The sequence below is a fragment of the Eleutherodactylus coqui genome, chromosome 13, assembly GCF_035609145.1.
Source record: "Eleutherodactylus coqui strain aEleCoq1 chromosome 13, aEleCoq1.hap1, whole genome shotgun sequence".
Taxonomy (NCBI): domain Eukaryota; kingdom Metazoa; phylum Chordata; class Amphibia; order Anura; family Eleutherodactylidae; genus Eleutherodactylus; species Eleutherodactylus coqui.
Window position 1 is genome coordinate 109,416,398 of NC_089849.1, and position 6,917 is coordinate 109,423,314.

Sequence of the window (6,917 nt, forward strand, 5' to 3'; positions counted from 1 at the left end):
TGTCCTGCAGAGAATAAAGCCCCTCGGGCTCTGGACGTGACAGCTCCATGCTGTCGGTGTCCGCAGCATGGAGCTGTCATCCCGGGCTGTTCGGACCCCCCCACCCCCGGCATTGCGATCGGCGCTATGCAATGGATATGGATGCATTAGACACCCGCAGGTAGTAAAATACCTGCGGATGTCATTTTTCCCTGCAGGCGCGGGTCCCGCGTGCAGGAAAAAATCCGGACATGCTCCATTCAGGCGCGGGTCTCCCGCGGGGACGGCTCACCACGGTTGAGAAGGCGTTGGGCGGGGCTATGCAAAGGTCTTCCGGCTCCCTCAGTGCATTGTGGGTGTGCCCGGAGTGCTGGCTGAGCGTGTTGCATCTGATACGTCCCCTATCTGGGGATCATATATTAAATGGATTTTTAGAACAGGGAGCTGGAAAAAGTGCTTGCTCTGTCCACTCCGCACATTGACCTGGTATTGCAGTACCTCCAGTACTGGTGCACCCCCTTTCCTACAGCAGTTTCCAAAAGCAGGAAAAAAAACTGATGAGCAAGAGGTGCAGCGCAGCTGCGGCTGCTAACAACCAAGCACTTAGATTTAGGCCTCATGTCCACGTGATACATGGCGGAAGTATCGCATGATACTTGTGCGACGGCTCGTGTTTTTGCGTGATGTCCTGTAGTTTTTATTTGTACCATTTTGGAGTTTATAAGACTTTTTTATCGCTGTTTATTATAACTTTTTTTGGAGATAGGAATCGGTTACGTGCACACTTCCCATAGACTTGTACAGGGACCCTTGGTGCGCAAATGTGCACAAAAATAGAGCATGGTGAGGTTTTGCACGCATGCGAAATGTGTGAGTAAAGAGAATTCTGAAGGCATCCATTGAAACAAATATGTTTGTGTGAAGCGGCCCTTACTGTACTTTTGTTAGCACGAATCAAGCACATTTGCAAGCGCAAAAAAACACGCAACCATGCCGCCATTTATTGAAATGGGCAATTAGTGTAATTAGAATAATACATGTTCTGCCCCTGCATAAATGCACGAGAAAATAAAGGGGACTGCTTTTTTTTTTAACAAAATGCGCATGCAAAATACACTTATGTGAAGGAACTCGCTGCAATCAGCGGGTTCTACTGACGTGTATTTAGCATGTATATTTTTCATGCATAATATGCTGCGCAAATACATCTGTGTGAATCTGGCCGAAGAGCCCACGGTGGTATGCGTAAAACGCTGCGTCTCTGCGGTGAGAACACAGTCGTGGACATGAGCCCTAAGGCTGGAGCTCTATGGAGTCTTTCGCCATGACATGGGTCATGTGACCAAAGATCGCTGTGCAGCCCTGTGAACTTGCATTCTCAAATATATCAATGGGGTCGCGCAAGTTCCCACAACCTATAGATTGCTTAAACCTCTACGAGGTTGGATTTTTGCAATATATTGGTCGCAGCTACTTGTGAGTTGTATCGCAACTCCATTGTCTTCAGTAAGGCCGGTTGCACACGACTGCTTCACATTCCGAATGCGGGATACCACAGCGGAATCTGGCCGTTAACCCAGACGGCGACCCTGCGTTCCTGCAGAATCTGTAATGCGGATGACCGCGAGAGTGAAGGAAGTAGCAGTAGTATGTATCTTTCAATGCGTGTGATTTGCTGCGGATCCTCCGTGTGGACGACGACTGTGGATTGAACAATAGGAAACCGGTGGTGTGAAGCCGGCCCGAGAGTGTGAGGTCGCAGGGCTATACAGCAATTTTGGTCGCGTAGCACTAGTCTCATTGCATGACTACGACTCCGCCGTTCATGGGAGCTCAGTGCTTGACCATCTCCGTCAGCTCCACAGAAGTGAATGGAGAAGTAGTCACACGTTTAAAGAAATCTCATCCATATAATGCGGAAAAACAATCTACAGTTTAAATTGACCTGTGGGGCGGATTTTAAAGCTGCCCCTTCAGCAGCGCTCTGCACTCACACTATAGCAGGTTAGTGTGAGAGCGCAGAGTGCTGCTGAAGGGGCCACGGGATTGTTCCTTTTAGAACAAAAGTTCCTGGCGGGAACAAATCCCAATCATCATCTTCCGCCAAGTCACTAAGATGACTAATCCGATATTTTTGTATCTAAGTGAACTGAATATGGCCGCCACCACAACTTGCCTCCAGCTTTCCTAGTCTTCTGCACAACATCATTACATGTCTACACCACTTTGTTTTCAGGAGCCGAGGCAAGTGGTGTGACGACTACCGAGCGAGGCTCTGTTCGTGTCAGCGGTAGGGGGCTCCATGATGGTCATCAGGTTACCAACAGTTCTGTCACCCAGCTTTCCTAGTCCCTGAATGGCCAGTCAGCCTCCTTTTGTCATATCACTGTAGGGCAGTGACTCCCACCTCCAGTCCTCGGGACCCCACAGGTCATGTTTTCAGGACTTCCTCAGTGTTGTACAGGTGATGTAATTATCATCGGTACCTCAGACATTGCCACAGGTGTTCTTACTATACGAGATCCTGTACATGACCTGTTGGGGGCGCTGAGGGGCGGAGGTGGGGAGCACTGCTCTAGAGGGTTCTAGGAAGGCTGGGAGATCCATTGTGTTGGCATTAGGTTAGCTGAACCCCCAGCGATCCGCTGTAATCCAAGGAAGATCTGGCAGTAAGGCTAATGTCACACAGTGAGTGCGATACCAGGCCGTGAATCGCGGCCCGTTTTCGCGCTCGCTAACGTACGATTTTTCTGTGGATGTGAGTCATTTTTGTAATAAAACTGCCTCCCCTCCCTCCCGCTGCGGCTGTCCTCACCTAGCACGCGGTGCGATGCTGCCGCCAGCCCCATTAAAACAATGGGTGATGCAAGGCCCCGCCCAAAGATAGAACGAGCCGCGGTTCATATACGTGCAATATTTGCTCTGCCGCGTGAAAAAGGCCGAAGTGTTTAATTCCCCTGCAACGCCCCCGCAGGAGAAGTTAAGTATTACGCCATCCTTCTGCCATATGATGAACAGACACGTTGGCTGCACCATATGGTAAACTGGAGTCGGGTAATAGTGAAACGCTCAAACGTGGGAATACAACCGTTCACGTTCCATCTGAATATTGGCGCATTTACGGTCGGCGTTCGGAGGCAGAACACGTCTTAAGCAGGATTTTCACACAATGAACACAGAAACAGCAAACCTGCTGTGAAGTCGAGGAGCGTCCGACACGTTCGCAGCAATACGTACAAATCTGCCGCAGGACACCGACAGCGGAGATTATTAGCACCACGTGGTCCAGCAAGCTACGAACATGGCCTAAATGTTAGGAGGCTCGTATATATTAGGGAGTCCCCTAATACTCAGGCCGCGTTTACATGAGCGATAAAGTCACACTGCGACAAATCACGTGTTTGTTCGGCCCATGCTTTCCAATGGGGCAATTCACATGTTTTGGAGGGTGCGACATCCCGATATGCCCGCGACTCGTGAGGTTTCGTGGCCCATGTTACCCTATGGAGCCTTCCTCTCTGTTGCATCGCATGAAAGCGTGATTTTTGTGCGGTGCGATGCAACTTTGACAGGAGGAAATCCTATCATCACAGCCATAACCTAAGGCCTATATATATACACACACATCACCTAGGAGCGCTGCCCGGAGCTGCTGCAGCTTCCTCCCAGTATTATATATATATATATATATATACACACACTGGGAGCTGTCCAAATCCGCAGCTATGGTTGTGGTTTACACGGAGAGACGACAAGGAGCCGTTCATGTTTAGCCCATGTAAAGGACGCCATCAGCCAACAAATGAGCATTTCCTCGTTAGTCCGCTCATCGCTGCCATGTTCACACGAGGTAATGAGCGGGCACCAGTCAGTGGCCACGAACCTTCGGCCACTGCAGATATTGGCGCGGACTTCCCTTTTACGGGAACCCGTGGCCAGCTGTTAGCCCAGTAAACCAATCCCACGGGTACAATGGTGTCGCATCTGTAAGAAGTCCCCGCGCCGCACGCAAATGGCGCAGAGCGGTGCAGTTGGGGCCGCGCCGTCTCCGCTAGGTGCTGTTATACACCCGCCCCTCCAGCCTCCTGTGCGACGACAGCCATGCATGAAGACTTGGCCTGCGCTGTGCAGCTGCTTCTGTTGTGCACATAAACCTCTCCATTTATGACCCCACCAGTCCCAGCGAAGACTAGAGAGCCCCCCCCCCCAATTACCCACAATGCCCCAGCGGAGACTATGGCCCCGCCCATTACCCACAATGCCCTGGTTAAAGCAGCTGTAAACACTAATGCCCACTGGAGATATGATGGCCTCACCTGCTGGATGTGCAGCTCTGCCAGCAGGAACTGAAGCCCGGCCACCGCACCCACCCCAGAAGACATGGAGTTCAGAACGGCTGCGTCCTCCCCAGAGCTGCCGCTCACTAGCCCTGCTCCCCGCTCACTGATTGGATGGTGCGTCTGGAGTGTAGTGGCTGCTGGGAGATCCTACCACTAGCCAATACATTCTATCCAGCAGATCAGTGAAGTGGCTAGAGTGGAGCTACTGAAGAGAGGAGCATTTTAGCATTCCCTAAAATAACGTAAACTGCGTTTTATGTCCGACGGCGGGGGTAATTACAGAGGCTGGTTGGGATGGGCACATGGGGCAAGAAAACCAGGTTTCCCCCCTCCTCTAATGCTTTTTGGGGTATTTCTTGACCTCAGCGACGGGTATGGGTTGTAAAAAGTGGCGCTCTGTGAAGCTGGCCATTCAGGAACTAGGAAAGCTGGGTGACAAAACATGTTGGTAACCTGATGACCATCATGGAGCTCCCTACCACTGACACGAACAGAGCCTCGCTCGGTAGTCGTCACCCCACTTGCCTCGGCTCCTGAAAACAAAGTGGTGTAGACATGTAATGATGTTGTGCAGAAGACTAGGAAAGCTGGAGGCAAGTTGTGGTGGCGGCCATATTCAGTTCACTTAGATACAAAAATATCGGATTAGTCATCTTAGTGACTTGGCGGAAGATGATGATTGGGATTTGTTCCCGCCAGGAACTTTTGTTCTAAAAGGAACAATCCCGTGGCCCCTTCAGCAGCACTCTGCGCTCTCACACTAACCTGCTATAGTGTGAGTGCAGAGCGCTGCTGAAGGGGCAGCTTTAAAATCCGCCCCACAGGTCAATTTAAACTGTAGATTGTTTTTCCGCATTATATGGATGAGATTTCTTTAAACGTGTGACTACTTCTCCATTCACTTCTGTGGAGCTGACGGAGATGGTCAAGCACTGAGCTCCCATGAACGGCGGAGTCGTAGTCATGCAATGAGACTAGTGCTACGCGACCAAAATTGCTGTATAGCCCTGCGACCTCACACTCTCGGGCCGGCTTCACACCACCGGTTTCCTATTGTTCAATCCACAGTCGTCGTCCACACGGAGGATCCGCAGCAAATCACACGCATTGAAAGATACATACTACTGCTACTTCCTTCACTCTCGCGGTCATCCGCATTACAGATTCTGCAGGAACGCAGGGTCGCCGTCTGGGTTAACGGCCAGATTCCGCTGTGGTATCCCGCATTCGGAATGTGAAGCAGTCGTGTGCAACCGGCCTTACTGAAGACAATGGAGTTGCGATACAACTCACAAGTAGCTGCGACCAATATATTGCAAAAATCCAACCTCGTAGAGGTTTAAGCAATCTATAGGTTGTGGGAACTTGCGCGACCCCATTGATATATTTGAGAATGCAAGTTCACAGGGCTGCACAGCGATCTTTGGTCACATGACCCATGTCATGGCGAAAGACTCCATAGAGCTCCAGCCTTAGGGCTCATGTCCACGACTGTGTTCTCACCGCAGAGACGCAGCGTTTTACGCATACCACCGTGGGCTCTTCGGCCAGATTCACACAGATGTATTTGCGCAGCATATTATGCATGAAAAATATACATGCTAAATACACGTCAGTAGAACCCGCTGATTGCAGCGAGTTCCTTCACATAAGTGTATTTTGCATGCGCATTTTGTTAAAAAAAAAAGCAGTCCCCTTTATTTTCTCGTGCATTTCTGCAGGGGCAGAACATGTATTATTCTAATTACACTAATTGCCCATTTCAATAAATGGCGGCATGGTTGCGTGTTTTTTTGCGCTTGCAAATGTGCTTGATTCGTGCTAACAAAAGTACAGTAAGGGCCGCTTCACACAAACATATTTGTTTCAATGGATGCCTTCAGAATTCTCTTTACTCACACATTTCGCATGCGTGCAAAACCTCACCATGCTCTATTTTTGTGCACATTTGCGCACCAAGGGTCCCTGTACAAGTCTATGGGAAGTGTGCACGTAACCGATTCCTATCTCCAAAAAAAGTTATAATAAACAGCGATAAAAAAGTCTTATAAACTCCAAAATGGTACAAATAAAAACTACAGGACATCACGCAAAAACACGAGCCGTCGCACAAGTATCATGCGATACTTCCGCCATGTATCACGTGGACATGAGGCCTAAATCTAAGTGCTTGGTTGTTAGCAGCCACAGCTGCGCTGCACCTCTTGCTCATCAGTTTTTTTTCCTGCTTTTGGAAACTGCTGTAGGAAAGGGGGTGCACCAGTACTGGAGGTACTGCAATACCAGGTCAATGTGCGGAGTGGACAGAGCAAGCACTTTTTCCAGCTCCCTGTTCTAAAAATCCATTTAATATATGATCCCCAGATAGGGGACGTATCAGATGCAACACGCTCAGCCAACACTCCGGGCACACCCACAATGCACTGAGGGAGCCGGAAGACCTTTGCATAGCCCCGCCCAACGCCTTCTCAACCGTGGTGAGCCGTCCCCGCGGGAGACCCGCGCCTGAATGGAGCATGTCCGGATTTTTTCCTGCACGCGGGACCCGCGCCTGCAGGGAAAAATGACATCCGCAGGTATTTTACTACCTGCGGGTGT

At 50.1% G+C, this 6,917-nt stretch overlaps 2 pseudogenes; one reads left to right on the top strand and one right to left on the bottom strand.

Moving 5' to 3' along the window:
- The first annotated feature begins 371 nt into the window (after positions 1-371).
- On the top strand, positions 372-499 carry LOC136588917 (U2 spliceosomal RNA; annotated as a pseudogene).
- A 6,069-nt stretch (positions 500-6,568) lies between these two features.
- Positions 6,569-6,696, bottom strand: LOC136588850 (U2 spliceosomal RNA; annotated as a pseudogene).
- Between the last annotated feature and the right edge of the window lie 221 nt (positions 6,697-6,917).